Source organism: Leopardus geoffroyi, chromosome X, assembly GCF_018350155.1.
Source record: "Leopardus geoffroyi isolate Oge1 chromosome X, O.geoffroyi_Oge1_pat1.0, whole genome shotgun sequence".
In the NCBI taxonomy this organism is placed as follows: domain Eukaryota; kingdom Metazoa; phylum Chordata; class Mammalia; order Carnivora; family Felidae; genus Leopardus; species Leopardus geoffroyi.
The window spans coordinates 91780650-91803492 of NC_059343.1; the positions used below are offsets into that span (position 1 = coordinate 91780650).

At 46.6% G+C, this 22843-nt stretch overlaps 1 protein-coding gene across 23 annotated transcripts in view; it reads left to right on the top strand.

The window, feature by feature from the left end:
* Positions 1–22843, top strand: part of PAK3 (p21 (RAC1) activated kinase 3) — a 250077-nt gene that overhangs the window by 133773 nt on the left and 93461 nt on the right. For 6 of the 23 annotated variants that reach the window (XM_045472391.1, XM_045472388.1, XM_045472392.1 and 3 more), the window contains 2 exons: positions 3633–3730; positions 4030–4177. The exons of 7 other annotated variants lie outside the window; for them this stretch is intronic. The gene's annotated coding sequence lies outside the window, so the exon portion shown is untranslated. Of the gene's footprint in view, positions 1–1164; positions 2919–3632; positions 3731–4029; positions 4178–14405; positions 14576–14603; positions 14692–22843 lie in introns of those variants that run through there. 10 more of the 23 variants (XM_045472394.1, XM_045472400.1, XM_045472406.1 and 7 more) reach the window with 5 other exon arrangements.

Below are 22843 nucleotides of genomic sequence, written 5' to 3' on the forward strand. Positions count from 1 at the left end.
GAGGCATCTGGGGGGGGGGGCAGCTTAAGCTCCAGCTGCCCTGCTGGCCCCTGCCTTTCCACCCCGCCGCCTGAGGCTAGGAGGTTCCGTCAGCAGGGCCTGGGGTGGCCTAGCCTGCCAATTCGGCACTATGCGGCTTCTCCAGCAGTGGGCAGGAAAGAGCACGCAGCAGCTGGCAGGGCCAGAGCCCTCCATTTCTGGTGTGAAGTTGGAGCCTTCTGAGCAAGTAACAGCTATACACTTCAAATCTGATTTAGGGGTACCAGAGAACCAAAGGAACCCCCGGACCTGGCATTCTGTTTCCATTCCCTCCAGAAATGTGTCACTTCCTGGTGCGCCCCACGCCTTTGGAAGACCTTTGCACTTACAAACCCAGTGATTGCTCCAGTCACTCATATACCCAGGCTAACCCAGAGTTTAATTGGAAATGTTAATCAGTGCAATGGATCCATGTCTGATTTGCACGTTCGCTCAATTATGTGCAGGTTGGGGCAATCTGTGTTGCACCCTGGGGACATAACGAGGGGCAGAATGGCATAGCTACAGCTGGGTGTGCGCGGGTGAGAAGCAAAATGGGGGAGGCGGACCTTGCACACTGGAAAGAAATGAACGGTTTAGTGGTGAGGAATGGAGATCATTCCCAAGGTGTGGTCACAGAAAGGCCTGGGCCTTTCCATTGAGATGGAATAGGACTGTCTTGGAACCCACACAGTGGAGCCGGGGGCCAGGGTTTTGCCATGAGCTGGGAGGAGGCTGGATTTGGAGAAGGAGGTGTTTTTTTTTTTTTTTTTAGAGACTAGAGGACCAGGATCCAGGATGGAATGAATAAACCTGAGGAGTCAGAGAAGTCAAGTGTTCTGGTCTGCTTCTGCCCCTCTTCTGAGCCTCACTCGCCTTGTCTTTCAAATGACAGCACTGGACTTGGTGGTTTCTGAGATGGTCGTGACATTTTAGGAAGTGGGTCCATTTGTTCTGGGTCATGAAGGCAGGTCCCCGTTAGGACAACATCCCCCCCACCCCCCGCCCAAACCATTTATCCTTTCAAATCACACTTTTTGATATGCCCTCCAGTTTGGGGGAAAATAATACAAAACAAACCCCACAACCACTATACATATTTCATTTCTTTTAGCAGTATGGTTTTATTTTTATTTCATGTGAATGGGACACAGAGGGGAGAAGAGAAGTCCAAGTGGAGAATCTGCTAGGGACCCTGTAACCAAGGCCCTGAAAAGCTCTTTGGGGATCTTATGCAGATCTTCTTCAACTCCGTAACTCAGCCTCCAAACAGAAGGGCTTGGGATAAGAGGAAAGGAAGGCCTGCTTAGGACGTGTATCCTTTTCCTTCCTTCTCCCTCATGTCTCTCTGAGTCAGGTAGACTTTCTGGAATTCTGCATCCTCAAGAGACACTACCCCTAACCATCAACACAATCGCGCCCTCTAGTGACCTCAACAGGGACATGACTGGCAGAGTTCCCCATGCATCCCCTGGTCCAGCTTCCAGGCCTGTGCTGATCTCCTGTGCAGCTGTTAACTCCCTGTGGAGAAGGGCTCCAGTCCTTCCAAATGGCCTGGAGAAACTGAGGCAGTTGCAGCTTCTTGCAGGTCCTTCTGTATGGATGGGGCTGGAAATTGAGCAAGAGAGCCATCTCCCTAGTGCTTAGTTTCCTCCCTCTGGGCCTGAAAAGGGTTCCAGAACTCCTTCCCCACCATCTTTAGTGCTGGGCCGGGCACCTGCCATGGGAGGGCCCTGTGCTAGAGAGAAGGGTTGGCGGTTGGCTACAGCTCCCCCCGCCCCACACTCCCCCCAGCAAAGCGGCAGCCCTAGTCCCCAGACAGAGAGGCTGGCAGGAAACTGGAATGCAGCAAAGCTGGGGTGCTGGTAGGCACAAAGTGGGTACACTGATCCCTGGCCCATCCTCCGGTAGGAGGCTAAGCCACAGGTGCAGACACAAGGCGTGTAAACATGCAACATGATACACACACATAATACGGTATATGGTACATGTATGTATGTAGTATGGTATATGGTACATGATGTGGATCAGATGCATGTCACACACAGCACGGAATAGATACAGTGCACACACAACACAGTGCAGCCCCACGGCACATACACTCTACAGTACCAACACCGTATATGTATGCATGATCTAAACGCGACTGCACGCACACCCAACATGATACAAACTGGGCACACACAAAATGGCATAGATACGACACGGCGCACACACGACAGGGTACAGGCACACAGGGCACCCATATACAGTGAGTGCAGGAAGCGGCATGGATATACTTGAGCCGGCATGTACTCACACACAGGCCACATCCCTGCACTCCCCAACAAAATTCACCCCGCAGACAGGCCAGAGGAGTGTGGCCACCAGGTGGAGCGCTGCGTCCTGCCAGTCTCATCTGCACTGGCTCCAGCTGTGCAATTGGGGGATTCGAAGTAGGCCGCCCTGCAGTTCATCGGAGGCTAAAGCCAGGGGGAGGCAGGCCTGAGGACAGCTCTTGATCTTGCGCAGAAGCCCAGAGGTGCTTGGTCGGTTTGGGCTGGTGCATCCACTGCCCCGCACCTGGCCCTCTGGCGCTGCTCCCCACTCCCGTGGGTGCTTGGTGCCGTCCCCGTGCTCAGGAGACTTTTTGTGGCCACACTTCTTGAGCCCTCTTCCAGTCCTGCCTCTTTCTGGGGCTTTGGCAGCCGGCACTCACCTCCCCTCACCCCACCCCCCTTGCCGGCTGAGCTCATGCAGCAAGGGATTTTGGGCACACCACTTCGCAGCCCAGTGGGTGCGATCTGGAAATGCTGCTGGGAGTGTGCGAGTGGGAAGCACTCAGGGAATGCCAGGGCCGCTGGGGGACAGACAGACAGACGTGCTCTGGAGTCTTGCCAGGAGCAAGTGGCAGACCTAGGGTATGGCTTCGTCTTCTTATTCACCAGGGGGAATTGGGAATCATGGGGCTTTTCTTGGCTCCCTGAGGCTTCAGTTTTACTGTCTCTATCTTTGCATATCCATCCATCCGTGTCTCTGGATTAGGACCTTGTGCGTTCGGTGTCTTCTAATAGAACGTGTGCTACCTGGGTCTGGCTTTGTTGGGATATAACATATAGGTGCTGCTTTTCTGTGAGGATAGACACCGTGGAGGGAAGGAGAGGGCAGGGCGGGAAGGACTGCAGAGGGAATATTGGTCTCTTCTTGAGAGGCTCGAGTGATTGTGGGAAAAGGCAGAACAGAGAAGGGTTGGAGACCTTGTCTCCATGGTTGGATATGGAAACCTCTGTGGAAAAGATAGGGTAAACTGTCACCAAAAAGAAAACCCCAGTATATAGTCACCCTAAGAAATCTGAGAAAGACCACAGAAGACCTCCCTGTTAGGATCAGAGGCTGAGGTCCTCAGCAGCTGTGAGATGGTAGCAGACTAGGGACCCTCCAAGTGCTTCCCACCCCCAAGGCAGTGAAGGAGGTCGCTGAGAAGGGAAGGACGCAGAGGTGGAGACTTGGACTTGAGGCATGAAATAGGCCTCCGTAAACAGCAACGGAAGTGAAATCGACAGCATCAGTATTGCCGGGTCCTCAGGAAGCTCAGGTATCCTCAGAGCCAACCTGCATTTGCCGTCATCTCTCAGGTTTCTATAGTACGCCGGACAATACCACCCCCTGTGAAAATGCAAATACTTCACATCCGTCCTGTTTGATCTATTCCTCCCGAGGACACACGTCCACGGTGACTAGGGCCGGTCTTTTCCATGAGCTAGCAAGCAGATCCAGAGTGGTGAAAGGACAGCAGGTCTCAACTTGAAGCTCGCACTTCAGTGCCCTTTCTGGACTCTGACACAACAGTGCCTTTTTTTTTTTTTTTTTTTTTTTTTTTTTATGCTTTCTCCCCTGTCTGATTCTCTGCCTTCTCAAGGGGTTTTCTGAAATCCATTGTTGTGTGAGTGTGATGTTTGCGGGGGTTGGCTGAGGGACTCGTAGCAGGTGGAGAAAGAGGTTCCTGCACCCCCACGATGCTTCTCTTGGCAGGTTTCCCCCAAGAAAGAGCAGCTGAGTCCTTGCATCTTGTGGCAACTGGTGTGCCCAGCACCCAGTCCGTCGGAGTTGAAGGCAGCCCGGCCCCTTCTCATGGGCAGCACCCACCTGTGCTGAGGTCCTGCAGGAGTGGCGGTGAGAGGTGAGTAATGGACTCCAGGGCAGGGAGTTAGGGATCTCCAAGTCCAGGTAAATGCCACCTTGCCACCAGAGCTCCCAGTATGAAAGACCCTGACCCCACCTCAGAGCCAGGCCTCAGGGCACAGCCCCTCCTTCCTGGGGGATTGTGGCCCTTATGGCTGCCCTTGGTTTCTTGGTTCGCCCATCTCTAATGTGGATAGGAATGACAGCCTTGACCTACATTGTAGGGTGAGGAGGAGAAATAACCTAGCAGTCATTGCCAAGTCCGTTGCAAATGCTCAAGCTCCACCGAAGAGCTTCAGCAGAACCACAGACACGCTTCCCATCAATCTGCCGCTTCCTTTCTTCCTGCTTTCCTGATGTCAAGGTGGCATTTAAGCCACATGCCACTAAGTGACCAATCAGCTCCTGTAGTTTCTCCTCCACAACTTGGATTTTACCTTCCTGGTCAGAGTGTACCCCAACCCCATCTATCCCGGCTTCTGGGCCTGGCGGGCGTAAACTTTCCAGAACCTTCCCTCTGCCTTCCCAGCCAATTGGAACGCTTTCTCCCCCAGCTCTCCAACGACACTTGAGTCTGTAGTATGTTGTGGTGTGGCCCTTGCTTCTCTACTGCCTTAAGTAATTCTTGCACGGTTTCTGGAGTATTCATCTTGGCAGGTAGGTTAGACTACAAACTACGTGTGCGCACTAGATTTCACAGGCTTCTAGTCTCTCTCACAAGTGCGACTGATGGTTCCCCTGTCAGACTTTTGACTGGGGCCCCGCTCGCCCTCTCCACATCTTTCAGGTTCCTTGGCCTGCCTCTGATCATCTACCCTTTTCCTGTCAGGCGGCCATTATGCCTTCCTCTGTCAGCTGTTCCATCTGGCCTTATGTTGCCATATGCTGCCGTCCAGCTACCTGTCCCTCTCTTTGTCTGGCCTTGTATCTGTCTCCTTGTCAGCTACCTAGCCGTCTCTCAACATGCCCAAGTCAAAAGCAACCAAACCAACGAAACTAGAAAGCCCCCAACAAGAAAAAGAAATGAAACAGAAAACCAATAGGGAAAATGCAGGGCCAGTGTCTTTCCCACTGAGCCTGCCTGCCCTGGGCCTACAGGACAAAGGCAAAGTGCAGCCCAGTGGCAGGTGTTTCTGTGATGCCTTCTCATGAGGGGGAAGCTCCAGAGTTTCGGCCGGGAAATGGAGGGTGTGAAATTACAGCCTTTTGCCGATACTGATGTATTCAGCTTTCTAGAGATGCCGCGGTAGGGGATCCTCTATAGACCTGGAGCGACAGAAGGTAACTAGAACTCACTAAAGTAAGAAGCAAGCCCCCGGGGTCTCTCCTGGGTGTTCTGTGACAGCTACAATAATAATTTGTATTTATCGTCTACTGTTGTGAGCCCTGTGCTAGGCATTTTATTTGCATGAGACCATTTGATCTCCCAGTAATTCTGCAAGGTAGGTATTTTTTTTCTAATAGTTACTCTTTTTGCTCCTGATTATAAAAGTGATACTAGCTCAAGGTAGGTACTAGAATCGTTGTCCTACCCACGAGGAGGAGACAGAGGTTGAGAAGGGGCTACGTAACTTGCCTGTAACTGGACACGTGCTGTGGCTTTGGGAGGAAAGACACTTTCTCGAGAGTGTCTCAGCAACCCAAATGATGTTGGTACTCTTGAGTGCTCTCTCTTTCTCTCTCTCTCTCTCATATAAGCATACTGATGTACTCTTGGACATTCACACAGTCCTTATGCCTCCTTGACTCACACTGTTCACACTGGACATGTTCGTGGGGATGATCGCTCCCACCCCCTCACCCTCACTCACAGTCGTATTTACAAACATACTACACACAGGCTCACTCCTGCTACCACACTCATTTATATACTCACATTCTCATGCTGACGCACTCCCACTTGCCCTACACCCTGGCCACACGTTCTCACCCACCCACACCTTTACGTTTTCTTACGTTCTTGCACGCTCACAGTCACACCTTCTCGCTCATGTCCACACAGGTGATGATAGAATCACCTTCAACCTTCCAGTTCCTCCACACTCACACACGGTCTACACACAGACCTACGTTGACTGTCCCCTGCCCATTTCTCATACAGCCATACGTATCCAAGTTTTATGCACTCTAACGCATTCGCCCTGTCACTATTTCGTCCTCACAGTAATACACTTAGACAACTCGCGGCTCCTCACAGGGACACACACACACGTATGCATGCTCATACCGTAAAGGTGGTCTCGCCGTTTCCGCTTTTGTGCCTCCTTACAGTCTTACACTCAGGATTAGGTGCTTTTGGACTCCTCCTCAGCACCGGCCCAGCCTCCCCTTCTCTGACACATTCACGCAGAATCACACTTGCACGTGGAAACACGCTCCTTTTGACACGCATTCACGCTCAGTCGCTCACCTTCACACTGAGACCCGTTGCCCACTCCAAACTCACAGGTATACAGCCTCCAATGTGGACACCCACACTCAGTTTTGGTAAACTCAGCCACTTTCGCCGACGCGTGTCGCCCTGCCCTCGCGTGCAAACGCGGCCACACGCGTGCAGCCGCACGGACGCACACCCCCATATGCCCACTCACATGCAGTACTCGTGCAAGCTGGCGTGAACACACGGTCACACTTAGGGCCCACCCGTGCTGATATGCCGCCGTTTGCACGTTTTCACATATTGTCACATTCACGGCAATACGCTCAACATCCTACACTCCCGCACGTCACCATCGGCACACAGGCACACACTCACACTCCCCTACGCTCACATGTACACCCTTTCACCCTCTAACTGCCATTTCTGCATTACCCATATTCACAGCGGTACCGTCCCACTTGCCGCACACTCGCATTCTCACTCCCGTACTATCGTGCTGTCCCACCGCCTACATTGCTACACGCATTCGCACCAGTACGCAGATAGCGTCCTGTGCAGTCATTGACCTGCGCTTACGCGGGCGCACACCAGGCCAGCCCACACGGTTCATACTGCCGCTTGTCAGTGCCCATAAGTACGTTCATGCGCTCACACGCAGGCAGCTACAGACCCCACGAATGGCCGTGCAGAGTCATGCTCACTCACGCTCACATCCACTCTGCGACGTCGACCCTTAGGTTGACACACTTGCTCACACTGGCCTGCGTTCCCGTGCGGTCATCGATGCTTAAATACGTGACTCTAGCTCATCGTACTCGCCTGAACTGTCACGGACTCTTCCTTGGACTCTCACACGGGCCCGTCGGCCCCGACAGACTCACCCTGACATTGACCTGCACTGCCTCACTGAGATGATCCGACTCATGCATGTCTGTGATTCACGTGTGCGTGTAGTGACCCCGCCCTCTCCCACACTCCCACCCATTCCCTAACTCTTATACATGCCCCCACACTGATATGGCCACAGTCACACACTTTCTCACTGACACACACACACCGTAACACCCCCCCCACTGCAGGTAGCTCATGATCACGGTTGTCACTTTTTTTTCCTACTTACCACTAATGTTCTCCTCTCCCCTGCTATGGAAGGTTTTTCAGCAACCTGTGGCCACAGGAAGAGTGTTGGTCTGAGCCAGGGTACCAGTGGGACTAGATCTTTCTAGAGCAGAAAGGAGTGGAATTGATATCTAGGATTAAAAAGTAAAAGCTCAAACCCACAGATCAAATTTTATATCCTTTTGCCATAATTTTCTTTTACAGAAATCCTCTCTAATAGAGAGGCTCAGCCAGTCTACCCAAACAGGGTGGGAGGTTACATGGTTTATTTTCTGGAAATTTATGGCTTAACGTGTGAACTCCTTTCTCTCCCCAGGGGAGGGGAGGGTAAAGAATGTGTTTCCTTATGCATGCCCAGTGGTTTCCTAGGCAAAAGTATGTGTCTGTGATTTTATATGCCTGTGATCTAGAAGTCCATGCTGATTACAGTAGGCACCTCTCATGTAGCCTAGGTCTGCTTTTACCCTGCCAACCCTGGGACGTGGTATTCAAGCAAGAGAAAGGAAAGGTTAATGAGTTAGCTGGATGATAAAAGAAATTTCTGTTGAGCGTGCTTGTGCATACATAGACCCCATTGGAATTTCAACAGCTGTTACTAACAAGTTAACAGAGGAAATTTCTCAGTAGGCGTGGATAAAGGCAAGCTGAAGAAACTTCCTTGCACTCCAGACAGACTGTAGATTTCCCTGCAAGAGGGTAAAAAGAAGCACAATTCCCAGGAGTGAACCAGTAGATGAGGAGCCCGGTGCCAGGGTCCTGTGCCACCCCTAGTTCCCAACCAGAGATTTAGAAGCATGAGGCACCTTGTAGGACCCTCCTGAGTCCATGGCTTCCCCTGCTGAAATCTCTCCGGAGCAAAGTGTGTCCAAGCTGCCATTCGATATGGATTCTGGCACCATGGGGAAAGAAGCCTTCGTTCTGGAATACCACATACTACCCTGTACACCTGAGATTAGATTGAGACTTTCTTGGGAAGCAGAGACCACATCATCTTACTTATTTTGGATTCCCAATGCCTGGCATGATGCCAGGCCCAGAGCAGCTACTTGTGAAACTTCATTAAGAAACTGAAAGAAGTAGGTGGACACCAACATGTCAGAACAGATCCAGTGCCCCTCTTCCTCAATCCCAGAATTCTCATGGCATTACCAGCTTAGACTGAGAATTTGCTATGGACCCTATATAGTGCTAGACCCAGAAGGAGATTCAGATGGAAGAAAGAAACGTACTCTGCCCTTGAGGTACTTGCATTCCAGTGGGAAAGATGAAGTCACCAGACAAGGGTATCACCAGGCCACAGTCTTCAAACATGGGATTGCAGGAATCTTTGTCATGTAACCCAGTGGTCTTCAAGCTCCCAAGGCCTTGAGGGTCCAGGAGTGGTTGGGAACAGCAGCCAGGATTTAGGGAAGTCATTTCCCAAAGCAAACCTCCTCATAGAGCTCTTGCTTAGCACAGAGATATGCCGTCTTTCCGGACGATTGTGTGTGACAGAGCCCTTTGTCACTGTGCCTAAGGTAGAGGAAGGAAAGTGAACTGTAGACCTTAACAGAAATTTTGTACTTAGTTAAAATTTAGCTGCCACCTCCTCCAAGAGATGGCTTTAGAGAAGTAGCCTGGCAAATTTACATTTGATCGTTTCTGTCGATAACGCTGAGTGTCCCCAGAAGCAATTTACATAATTTTACGGGACTGGGTGAATTTTAGGAAGGAAAAAAATGCACTTGCCTGAATTCACTTGAATGCACTGAGTAGTGCTCAGTGCGTAGACCCACCCCTTTGCATTGATGTATTTTATACTTTGAAAAACAGTTAATGACCCATTCATCCATTATGATAGAGGAATCGGGAGCCCCAGCTCTGAAGTCAGCAGACGAACATTTGGATCCCAGTTTGGCCACCTCCTAGCTGCAGAACCTTGTTTGAGTCAATTACTTATCCCTCTTAAGCCTCAGTTTCCTCATCCGTAAAATGGGAGTGACACTAATAGCCTCTACCTCACTGAGTTGTTATGAGCGTGAAATGAGATAACATATGAAAATATTTAGCACAATGTCTGACCTACAGGAAGTACTCAACAAATGATCTTATTATCCTCACCACAGCCCTTTGAGGTAGGTGCCATCAAAGGGACAGAATCCTGAGAGAACAGAGACAGAGCATGGTTCTTTGCAGCCAAGGACCTGATTTTCGTGGGACTTGTTGCCTGCTTTCCTTCTAGTTCTGCTTAACCACAAGCTAGGAGTCAGTGCTCATCCCCATTTGAGAAGAGGAGTGACAAATAGAATTAATCTATAGAGAGTTGCCTCCGTTCCTTTATCATTCCGGAACATGCATACCTGGCCGCCACGGCAATGTCTCTGGCTCATGTCAATGTCCCCTTGAGCCCTACAACTTTCCCCTTGACGGCATGGAGTCCTCAGTGGTGTCCCCTTCATTTGCTGGTATAGAAACTTGAGAGAGAGGACTAGGAGAGACTCCTGATACCGGTGGAGCTGGAAGTCTGCTCTCTAACTGCAGACATCACTCTGCCCTTGATTCTAATGCTGAAATGTCTGCTTTGTGGGACTGCCCATTTCCAGGCTTTGGTCCCAAACCCCACAGTGAAGACACAGTCCACTGTGAAGCCCTAGGAACATTCATGTCCACGCAAAGGCTGTGAGTAACTCAGAACATGTCATACCACGTGAAACCGTTGTGTGATCGAGGAAGCGTAAATCGGAGCGTGGGCTTTGGAGTCCCACAGACAGGGGATTGTAGGCTTACTTTTCCCCTCTACAACCTCAGCAGGTGACTGGAGGTCAGTTTCTTCTGCAAAATGGAAATACGAATGCCTAATGTGGTTATGCAAGTTACGTGAACTTGTACAAGAGTAACTCTTACCAGAGTGCCTGGGGCAGAAGATCTCACTGATTGCTGGCGATTTGGTTTGTGGCTCGTGAGGTCTGTGGTAGTAACTGTAAACTTCTTCTGTTGGTAGAATATCTTGAGTTGCTTCCACACATTTCCCACATGTGAGTTATTTGACTCTCACAATGTCTTAGTGGAGGTAGTCCCCTCTTGTACATGAGGAAGTAGGTTCAGAGGGGCCAAGGGGTGTATCCAAGGTCATGAAGCTCGTTAGCAGCAGTACTAGGCTGAGATGGTACCAGTCCACACTGACCATTTGCATCTTTGCTTGGCAAAGCCTCTGGGGGCTACAGTCAGCAAATTAGAGCTGTTCGAACTGAGCATAATCCTTATGGGGGAAAAAATGTGAACACTAGTTACGCTTTTTCTGCTATCACATTGTATTTCTTTGCATCCTGTACAACGTCCAACATGGTTGCAAGAGTGCAACAAATGTGACCTCATAAGAGTACCCTTTGCAGCAAGGCTGAGTGACGTGTGGCCACAGTGACACTACTGACCACCAAAAGGAAAATCTTTCTCCAGGCACGCCATGTAGTTTTGTTCATTCTGCTCAAGTAACAGCAGATATTCAGTGTCTGGGATTTCTTTTTTTTTTTTTTTCTTAATAGTTTTTTAATGTTTACTTATTATTCCTGAGAGATTGAGACAGTGAGAGAATGCAAGCGGGGGAAGGGCAGAGAGGGGGGAGACAGATAATCCTAAACAGGCTCTGCACTGTCAGCGCAGAGCCGAACATGGGGCTCGAACTCAGGAGACTGAGATCGTGACCTGAGCCGAAACCAAGAGTCAGACACTTAACTGACCGAGCCACCCAGGTGCCCCCAGAGTCTGGGATTTCTTAAAACCTTCTGAAGCACATCCACAGACCTCGGGTGCCACTTGGCTGTTTCTCTTGACGTGAAAATTTACGTGGTTTATAGCTCTCAAAGTCGAGATGCGTAGATATTTGTGTTGCTTCCCACTAGATATTCCTAGTTTAATTTTTGCTGAGACATACAGCGTGTCAATGTGGTTTTTCTTTGTATGTTGACTTTTGCAAAAGTTACACATTGACATCAACCTTAGTAAACTCTAGGGAGAACATGGGAGGACCCAAAGTGGAGGGCTTTTGACCTTTGTGTAGGATTGATTGGTTGATTGATTGCCTCATAGCCATACTCAAAGTGAAGTACTCTTATCTTGGCTTCTGGAATGTCTTATACCCAGTTTTCCATTTCTTTAACCACATTCCTCAGGGATCTCTGGTTCCTTTTCCTCTTGGAGCCCCTAAATGTTGGTGTTCCCCAGAAGCCTTTTCTTCCCTCTCATTCTGTACTCTTCCTGGGCACTTGTACCTGCTCCCATGCCGGTGGTCTTTAAATTAATATCTGCAGCCCCACATGTCCAGCTCTCCGCTGAACCATTTCATGGAGCCAGATGAACATGGTAGAACAGCTGTCGTGTTTGTATTTATCGTCTTTCATCTTGGCATCTCTGTTGAGAGGGCCAGATAGCTAGAGAGATTTTCTCCACCACCTATGAATGGATGTTCCTTCCGGCTTTTTATTACTTGCTATGTGATTTATAGCTCTCAAAGTTGAGATGGGTAGATATTTGTGTTGCTTCCCGCTAGATATTCCTAGTTTAATTTTTGCTGAAACATACGACATGTCACTGTGTTCTCTTTTCTTTGTATGTTGACTTTTGCAAAAGTTACACATTTGAGATCCATCTGTAGATACTTATTGGTTTTTGTAGAATTTTTATGTTTGTTTGTAAAGTCTATATAAGAGTTGAAATGTATTTTCTCTGCAACTCACAAATACTGTCATATTGGCCAGAAACATTAGAACAATTTGTCCTTATTATTCTTGTGGGAATATGATTAATACTGGTGCTTTCATGGCTGCTAATATGAAGGGCTCCCAACATAATTGTATTTGTTATCAGTCTGCCAGCTTGGCTAGTATTTTTTCCACCATTCTAAGCTAATTGTTTAGTCTTATTTATTTATTTATTTATTTATTTATTTATTTTTCATTCATTCATTCATTCATTCATTCATTTTCAGAGAGAGAGAAAGAGTGTGAGTAGGGGAGGGGCAGAAAGATGGAGAGAGAATCCCAAGCAGGCTCCACGCTGTCAGTGCAGAGCCCGACGTGGGGCTCGATCTCACAAACCATAGGATCATGACCTGAGCCAAAACCAAGAGTCGAACACTTAGCCGACTGAACCACCCAGGCACCCCAACTCTATTCTAGCATGATTGGAGTATTTGTTGGTTGGAATATGCTGTTCAATAATGGCCTACACCAACCTAATGCTTTTCACTTTTCACATCCTGGTGAACTCCTCCTCATCCTTCAATACCCCGCTCAAGTGCTGTATCCTCTGACCCCTCTGGGGACATGTTATCCTTCCTTCTCTGTCCCTCCAAAGCCTCCTATGCCTAGGGTCTCATTGCATTGTATTTCCTATTATGCATGTCTGTTGTCCTGAACTCTTTGAAGACAGGGACTGGTCTTTATCTCTCTCCATACACCCTCTGTACCTGACACAGCGCCTGGTACATGTGAATGTTGGTGGCATGGAGATAAAAGGCAAGGCAGTGATGTTCTTTGGGACAATTTCAAACACTTCCCTTATGCATGGAAGTATGATTATTGGCACTGATTTCTCATCTAGTAAGACAGTAGTCAGTTAAAGAGTTTTGCCCTCTTGTGAACGATCATGGTCCCTCCTTTTTTTTTTTTTTTTTTTTTTACCACTCTACATTTGGCAATACACATGCAAAATAGTTGTTTTGTAGTTGTATTTTTGTCTGTATATTTCATGTATGTTTTATATATATAATATGCATCCAGAGAGGAAGCTCACCACTCAAGCCTATAATCTCACTCGGGACCAGGCGTTTAACTATCTCTTACCTTCCACTGCGTGCCATGGTGCCTGGCACATAAGCTTAAATCAGTATTTGTTGTTTGAATACATGGGTGCATGCATAGGTGGGTTACTTAAGAGGTACATTCTCTTTTTTTAAATTTTTTAATGTTTATTTTTAAGTGAGAGAGAGACAGAGCATGAACAGGGGAGGGGCAGAGAGAGAGAGGGAGACACAGAATCCGAATCAGGCTCCAGGCTCCCAGCTGTCAGCACAGAGCCTGACACAGGGCTTGAACTCACAAACCGTGAGATCATGACCTGAGCTGAAGTCAGATACTTAACTGACTGAGCCACCCAGGCGCCCCGAGGCATATTCTTGGAGTTACTATCTAATCTGACCTCTTGAAGGGTAGTAGGTTTCTGTTTTGGTCTCAGCATTCTTTGAAACAAAAGTCGACCAGAAACTAACAAGGAGACTGCATGTAATTTGTTTCTTTTCCTATAAGAAGCAATGTTCAGCTGGCATAAGATCTTTTCTTGTCCTCTCTTTATGCAGCTGTATAGCCTGTAGACCCTTATCATTAAGCTGGGCAGGAGAGTGTAGGGCATGCCGAGACAAACCACCGAAGGCCAAAACCAGCTGGCGATTGGCGGACATGACTGTGGGTGCAGGCAAGGGTATTATGCTCAGTCTTAAAGGAGAAAGAGCACTCTGAGACAAACATTGTGTGACGCAGAGTTATAACGCAGAATTATATAATTTATTATGAACTCCAGCCTTCCAGTCCTTTTTCCCACCCAAGTTTTTGTCAGAACGTGTGCTAGGCCACAGTCCAGGCTCACAGGAGTAATCTAGGAGCTACTGCCTGATTCCCCCTCTGGTCTGCTGACTCCAGCTCCTTGTACCAAGCCCTGCTTCTGCTTTATCTGCAGCTTTCCTACCAGGCTGCCCTACCTTCCTTCGAGGTGAGGGCTGGGCCCCGTCGTCTCAACCCTGGGGCTTCCCAGGGCCACAGAAAGTCTTCCATACAGGACAGTCCTCTTCTTCTGTGTGTGTGAGCACCGAGGAAGAAGAGCCGAACATATGCTGGAGTAGGTCATCAGTTCCGGCAGGAACCAGTGGTGAGCCGTATCTTCTATAAGCGGACAGTGGCAGCTACGGCCAGGTAGTAGAGTCATGGGCAGCAAGGAGGACAGACTGCTTGGTAGATCCAACAACTTGTAAACTATGAGCCTGCGTAAGTGGGGAAAACCAGCGTTTTCAGTGGTGAGGTCTTCCTTTAGATCAGGAATTTCTTAGGGTGGATTATGATCTTTTCCCCAGACCTGTGGCCAGTTTTGTGAAGACCAAAACATGGTCTTTGGTGGAGGTAGGAGATGGAGAATTCCTACAAAGAAGGCTACGGCCAACTGAATGTTAATCTACCATTTGTGCAGTGGGATAGATGGAAAGTAGGCCGTATGGCATCCAATTCTTCCTCCGATATTTGAGGAAAGCCCCCCCCCTTTTTTTAATAGGTAGTATTTCTGCTTCTTTAACCGTGGGCCCCAAGTAAGATGCTGACATGCACATTCTGCTTTCTTAAAATGTGGACACATAAACTGAGGTCAAGGGGCAAAAGCTTGAAAAAGAGTGACAGCATTTTATGCCAGGCCAAGTTCTTTGACCTCCAGTTCTGACAGGATGCCATTCGCTCATTCATTCGTTCATTTTGCCAAATACTAACTTTGCCAACTGGATCTAAATTCCTGCTTTAGAAATGATAGCAAGGTCTCAACTGAACCCAAGTGTCTCTCCTCTTCAAATACACAATGGTCGCCTTCTTGCAGAAAACCGGTTTGGGGGACAGAGCAGTTGAGAGCAGTGTAAAGACCTACAATGATGAGCCATGGTACACAGGTTGGAAAACAACATCCAGGCATCTGTTTGGTATACAGAAAGCCTTAGCACATTTGGGGATTGAATTTTTAGGCCCGAATTTGAGGAAATTTGTGGCTTTTCACTAGAGTGGATCAGGGAAAGGTATAATTATCACCCATGCATAGTAACAGAGAGCAGCTACAACCCCAGAGACTCAAGACATTGGTTTACCATGTCCGCTTGCATCTAATTTTTTCCATCCGAATGCTTCCAAGGATACTAAGTTCTGTTTTGAGAATTAGGAAATGTTTTATTACTAGGTTTTGCTTCTCTTTTCCTTTTCCCACACATTACTTTGAGGCATCTTTCAAGATACTCAGTTTTGGGTTTTTTTATGCTTAAAAAATTTTCTGCCTCTGTTCCTTCCCCATCTTATTCTCTCTTCGTAGAAGCATCAGTGTTGGAAATGAAAAGCTGAAACCTGTAATAATGTATCAGTTTGCAAATATAAATACACATCAGATGATCATTAGCATTTTCTTGGCATTAGCTCATGCAGCATACACAATGAATATTAATGTATGGTGCTGCATACATTTAGAAACTTAAGCCACTCGAAAAAGGACTATTTGTGCCACATGACATATGCAGTATATGAAGTCTGGATGCTGGGATCTATGTATCCACTTTCTTGTTGGCAACCTATCTTTGAAATTTGCAACCATAATATGCTGGCTTTATTGAATGTAATTAATGTCAAGTTCCTGCTGAAAACAATGGAAGTTGCTCATTAAAGATGTTAGCAGAGAACAGGACCACAGCAGAACTGACCTCATTTGCTTGTGTGTATGAGAGAGAACACAAATGTATCCTGTGTGACTGTGCCTGTATGTATGTCAGGAGCGAGCTATCTCTTGCAGGATCTAAGATTGAAACTAGGCGGCTGTAAAAAGAGCCAGTGCCTCCCTTGCTTGTCCGGCTGCTTCTGCAAATCTGCCTAACAAGCAGCTCAGTTCCTCCTGATCAAACGATCTGAGAAATGGCTTCCCTCCATTACACACTGTAATGGTATCTCCCAGGCGAGGCTCTCTGAAACAGCACACCCCTGTCTCTGATAGCAGAGTTCCCTTGGTGAGTGCCCCAGAACAGATGAGCTCCAAAACAAAGCCGTCTAAGAATTGGTACCACTGGCCAACGAAACCTGTTGGAGTTCTGTCAGGAAATCACCTAGCCTTGGGTCTTTGGATGAGAAAAGCAGGTGAAATCAGTAAGTACCGGCCTCAAGTGTGTTGACATGAAAAAGCTAGAACTGCCGTATGAATATTTGGAGAAGGCAGAAGTGTATATATGAAGAGCGTGCATGTCGGGGGGTCGTTTACTTGGCTACACGTTGTATCGGTGTGATGGAAGGGGAATTGATTGAGAAGAGTTTGAGATTCTCGTCAGCATTCTTTGACTTTGTGACCCTGGGTAAGTCGACCTGTGCTCTCTGTAAATCCCTCATGTCGACAATGGGGATGGTACACCCTTCTTCACCATGCTAGTGTTCAGCTCAAATAAGAGTGGAAGCTCTTTGGGCATGACCGATCGGTAGAGTGAAAAAATGAGGTGTTGATAATCAGATGGCAGCTGACTTCTACACGGTGCCCAATTGCTTGGCAGTTAGGCTGGTGCCGGCTCTTCCAACCATGGCTTCTTGGCTCAGACCTGCTTTGAGTGGGCATACAGGCTTTTGCAACATTATGAAAAACTTACTCAGAGCTGCAATAAATGCCTAGAATGTATAGAGTTCTGTTTATTACATGACGTGCGTATTTAACTCCAGCTGGGAACACGGCCCCGTACTAGGTAGGCAGTGTGAAAGCATAGAGTTATGACTGAGGGGTCCTGACCCTCAAGGAGCTTATGATCTAGTGGGGGGAATGACATGTATAATAACTATGTGCAATTTGAGACAAGATGATGGATATGCTAAGTTGGGCCCATCCGGCTGCCTGTTGTTAGTGGTTGGGTTGTCCCTCCTTCGCCTAGCTTAGGAATGCAAGGAGTATGGGTTTGGAGCTGCTGGGAGATTCCGATCTGGCTCATTCTCCCTGTAAAATGAGATGAATGTCCTTTCCCTTCTCTTTTGGCATCCTAGCATATCATGGGAATTAATCTCTGAAAAGTCGCTAGACATCTTCAGATGCAGGTGGCTATAGAAATGCAAAGCAATGTATAGTATGTCTTTCAAATTATATAATACGTTGTCCCCTTTATGAAAGACTAGGTGATTTTTCGTGTGTGTGTGTGTGTGTGTGTGTTGTGTGTGTGTGTGTGTGATTAAAAACAGTCCACCACATCCCATGTTATCAGTCATAAGCTGGTTGGTTCAGTTGCTAATAATGTGTCCAAGATGAGTGGGTTTAGTATCCCGTGTAGGCTGGTTAGCAAAGCACAATTTGTTTTCCAGTCACAGTCCATACCTGGAGTCTCAGCTAGCTATCTTGAAAATGTGTGCTTTTATTCACAAGGGAGCCAAGGAAGGAGCCAGCAGGTAACTCTCGAACCCTTTTTCCCCACCACCAAAGTATAATTCAGCATATACATCATTCTTCTGGTAGGAAAAGAAGCAACCTCCTCCTTGAATACAAAGAACAGCCCAGCATCAATATCACTAAGGAGACATTGGCTGATGTTAAACCTATATTTATGAACTACCTTCAAGTCTGGAATCTGCCACTAAAAAACTCGGTATTTCTTGCCCTCTAGAGCTAGTTTTTGTTAATCAAGAATTCCCAAATTCCAGGGGCACCTGGGTGGCTCCGTCGGTTAAGCGTCCGACTTTGGCTCAGGTTGTAATCTCGCAGTTCGTGGGTTCAAGCCCCGTGTCGGGCTCTGTGCTGCCAGCTCAGAGCCTGAGCCTGTTTCCGATTCTGTGTCTCCCTGTCTCTCTGCTCCTCCATGCTCATGCTCTGTCTTTCTCGGTCTCTCAAAAATGGATAAATGTAAAAAAAAATTTTTTTTAAAGAGTTCCTGAACTCTGGAAATCTGAAATACTCTCTTGTTTTGTTACATGTGTTAACACAGAGTTCTTTGACTTGTTTACTATATTTTTGAGATCCTAAAATCCATCTCCTTTCATCTGTGCTCTTGTCAGTCTGGCTGTCATCTGATCAGTTCGAGATGTCTTGCAACCCTATTCTTCAGAAACGTTAGGGAGTTCCCCCTGGAAATTTCCCCTGGGCTATGTCTCATTTCTGTGTTAGATCCTCTAGTTTGATACGAAGAGGGTATTAAGCAATATTGGTGTGCTCACCGATCTGTAGTCATAACTCTGTGTGGCTGGTGGTTTGGGAACTTTACCTCTGGGATTTTTAGATCATGGCTGTGCATCTGCTGGCCTGGGCTTTTGTTTTTGAAAGGAGGCCAGTATTAATGTGTTTCTCATTGGGGAAATATGCAAATAAACAGTTATTTAGATTTTGAAAGCAGACAAAATGATACAGACATGGGGGTTGTCTCTGATGGCACCAGATCTGATGAAAACATTTATTTCAGTTGCTTGTGACTTAACAGATGGCCTTGAAAACTGTAGGGTCAGTGCTTCTGGATTCTCACCCTTCGCACACCTGGGTAGAGCACCCGTGACAAATGGGCACAATGGGCGTTTTTGGTTGTATTTAATTCAACACCTATGCCATAGCATGAATCTTGGCCATCTTAGCTAGAGAATAATTGATCATCTGTCTTTCCTGTTGACTCCCGGAACCTGCAAGTTGGTGGCTTTCTCTTTTAATCTACTGAGCATTCTCTGGGTGTCTAGTGTGGCCCTGCGCAGATTAAGAGAATGCAATTTGAGGAATGAGAAATTAATGGCAGTTGTTTATAATGCCTAATCATTTCATCTAAAGTTGCCATGGATCTTGATTAAAATGCTTTCCACCAAATCTCTGTTAAAACGCAAGTCACTGAAAGGCTGTGCAGTGTGTGTGTGTGTGTGTGTGTGTGTGTGTGTGTGTGTGTGTGTATTTGAGTATGTGCCTGTGAGCACATGCCTGCCCGTGCAGGCCTGCCCTCACACTTGGGGGTGGGGTATGGTAGAGTGTGGAGTGGAGAGAGAAAAAAAGATAAGGAGGCAGGGAAAGAGAGAAGTAATCATTCCTAGTACTCTGGAAAAGGGGTGTCCAGGCTCCTTGGTTATCATGAAACAAGAGGCTTATTTCTTATTGCTGATGAATTTCAATTACAATTACAGAACGTTGGTAAGCCACATTAAGTCCCAAGGGCTGGATCAAAAATATACACCATCTGCAGAAGCCACTTGAATTCTCACTGAAAAACCTAATAGCCAAACATGAAATCAATTTGTGAGCAGATATAAACTGTGGCTGGTTGTCCATTAAAGTTTGCTTTCTCTCCACGATGCTAAGGGCCAAGCTCTAAAAGTGAAATGAATGGCCTGTGGCTAGATCCAACGTGCCACTCACTTGCAAGTTTCTGTTGTGTTGCAGAAGTGAACGACAACAGTTAAACTTTAAAGATAAACAGTGTTTTGATTGGGTTCCTGGGGAATAATGGTGCTTTTGTACAATTCTTGAAATAGAGCCTACAGCCGCCCTGAACAAAATAGTCTCTTTCAAGATCTTGGAAATAATGACATCATAGGCAGATTGAACCAGCAATCCATTAATAGTATCCTTTGTAGAAAGCTGTCTCAGGGGAGGGACCTGGTTTAGTAAATTGGTATTGTTTACAAACATAACATAATAGAATCCCCCATTCTTCTACGTCTGCAGAATAATCGGAGACACTTCCCACTTGGGAAACAAACATATTAACATCAAAGCTTCCTCACAGGTCCATACCCTTTCTCCATGGGTCTTCTAAAAGCATGCTTCGAAGCACTTGGTTTGAAGGCGAGTTAAAGATAACAAGAGCCTCCTCACTATTCTTTTGTCACCATCTCAGAATTCTGTGGAATAATTAGAAGATGAAGATTGGTTTGCATTGGAAAGGGTAATAAAGAACTGAAATAATATCAGGACAATTCAAGCAATACCAAATCTGAAATGTCTAAGTAAAACCAAAAGATTATTGGCTTCGTGCTCCACGTTTCTAGTGTGGAACTAGACACAGATCCTTCCACTTCTTTTCCATCTGTGTGAAAGGTGTATTCTGGTTCCTCTTGCAGTCTCCAGATGAGCTGAATAGCATTAAAACAATCCCAGATTGCTGCGCAGCAGAAAGGTGTCCCATATATGCTGGGTCCTTCACACGATGCCTGTGTTATGGATCACAGCAAGTGTGTGGTGGTGAAATTTTGGCCAGGGATATCTAGTGTATTCTAGGGGAGCATCGTTGGAGTTTTCTATCCCAAGTATCCCTTCTTTCCCCAGCCTGAAATATACCTGGTCAAATAAGGTCAGAGTAATCAGGCAGCTTGAAAAGAAGCAGGGCACCTACCTTTTGAGTCTCTAGCCAGAGAGTAATTAGTAACAAAAAACACCACTCCGTTAGCCACACCTAAATATCAAGAACAAAGGAGCCTAGTATTCTTTTGAATTACGTAGGTGTACTAGAACCCTGATGGGCCCAGACTCTTACTTGCCCTATTATATAAGGTCAGCTTTGTATATCAAATTAAAGAAGCCATGCCTGTTTCTCTAACTTCCATCATCTTAAATTATGTAATATGTCATCAGAAAATATATATCACCCAGCTCTCTCTCTCTCTCTCTGTGAGACACATTTTTCAGAAACCTATCTTCTAGGTATTTCTATTTAAATCCTCAGGGTTTTTTTTGTTTTTGTTTTTGTTTTTGTTTTTTGCAGTGGCTTTCAATTTTTTTTTTTTTTTTACCAAGCTATCTTTTGTATATCTGAGCTTTATGTAATAATCACCCCATCCATATCCAGGCATTATTTTGAAGCCCAAAAAAGTAAAACAGAAAAAAAAACCCCACAGAAAACAGTGCCTTCTCCTGGTGGCAAATTCTTCTCAGTGACTAAATTAAAACTATGGACCTGTCCAGTACAGAATAATGCCACTGGTGAAGTCAGTCTTAAACTCACTTTTCTTCTGGAGAAACAGTGAATTTAGAAGGGCCAAATTAAAAACAATTTTTTAATGTTCATTTTTGAGAGAGACAGAGCGTGAGCAGGGGAGATGCAGAGGGGGTGGGGGGAATACAGAATCCGAAGCAGGCCCTGGGCTCGGAGCCTGAGCACAGAGCCTGATGCGAGTCTCGAACCTCGAACCACGAACCACAAAATCGTGACCAGAGCCAAAGTCAGATGCTTAACAGACTGAGCGACCCAGGCGCCCCTAGAAGGGTCAAATTTAAAATGTAAGAGGGAATGCAGACCCATCAACACCGGTTTCATGTACTAGTCGAAGTACGTACTAATGCCAGTAGTATCTATGAATCTGCTTTATCCTTGATATCACGGTTTTTCATTTTATCTTGTGCTGTGGTTTCGCCTGTATAGGGAAATGTGAGGTTAATCAAGTGGTGGGTGGTGACCAAACGCTTGTTACTATTTTCCTGATCATGAGTGCTGAAAAAAATACAGAACCAATCTTAAATCCATGAAGATAATGTAAGACGTGACACTTAGGCAAAGAGAAAGAAAAGAGATCTCTTGTCCAAATTAAGATCAGGTCAGTCATTGTTAGCTGGAAGTTACCTGTGCAGCTGGAGAAAATATTAATTGGTACTCACCTATTCTTGAATACTTAAATTGGAGAAAATTTAGGACATAGTAAAATTTGGAAAATTTTCCACATGGCACGATGTAACAATTCATTACCAAAAATAACAAACACATGGGGTGCCTGGGTGGCTCAGTCGGCTGAGCGTCCGACTTCGGCTCAGGTCATGATCTCGCGGTTTGTGGGTTCAAGCCCCACGTCGGGCTCTGTGCTGACAGCTCAGAGCCTAGAGCCTGCTTCGGATTCTGTGACTCCTTCTCTCTCTGCCCCTCCCCCACTTGTGCTCTGTCTCCCTCTGTCTCTCAAAAATAAATAAATGTAAAAAAAAAAACAAACAAAAAGAAAATAACAAACACATTGTAACTACTAAAGGTGTAAAATAATTACGATAGCTTATTTCTCATTAATGTTGTTGGAAGAAAGTGATCTGCTAAATCATTTTTGGAGAGCTCTTATGCTCCTAAATTAGTGCCAGTTAACACTTGATGAATTTACACAGATTTTGTTGCAGTGGGATTTGATTTTCCCTGTATTCAAACTGGAGATTCACTTGGAAGATATTCTTAACACGTGATTTGAGATGGCGAGTGTCCCTTTGGGTCGCCAGTGGAGGGACTTGAATTAGAATAGGAAAATACTCAGAAGCCGAAATGTTTCACTGGGGAGTCCATGCTTTTCCAGTCCACTTTACCTTCCAGTGGGATGAAACCCGAATGTATTCCGTCCTGAGCACAAGATGCTAACGAGTAATGACACTGAGAGCAGGGGTAAGTTGCTAAAACCCAGACCGTCCCTGAACAGCCCTCTTACCGAGGCCAAGTCCCTCATTCCTTGT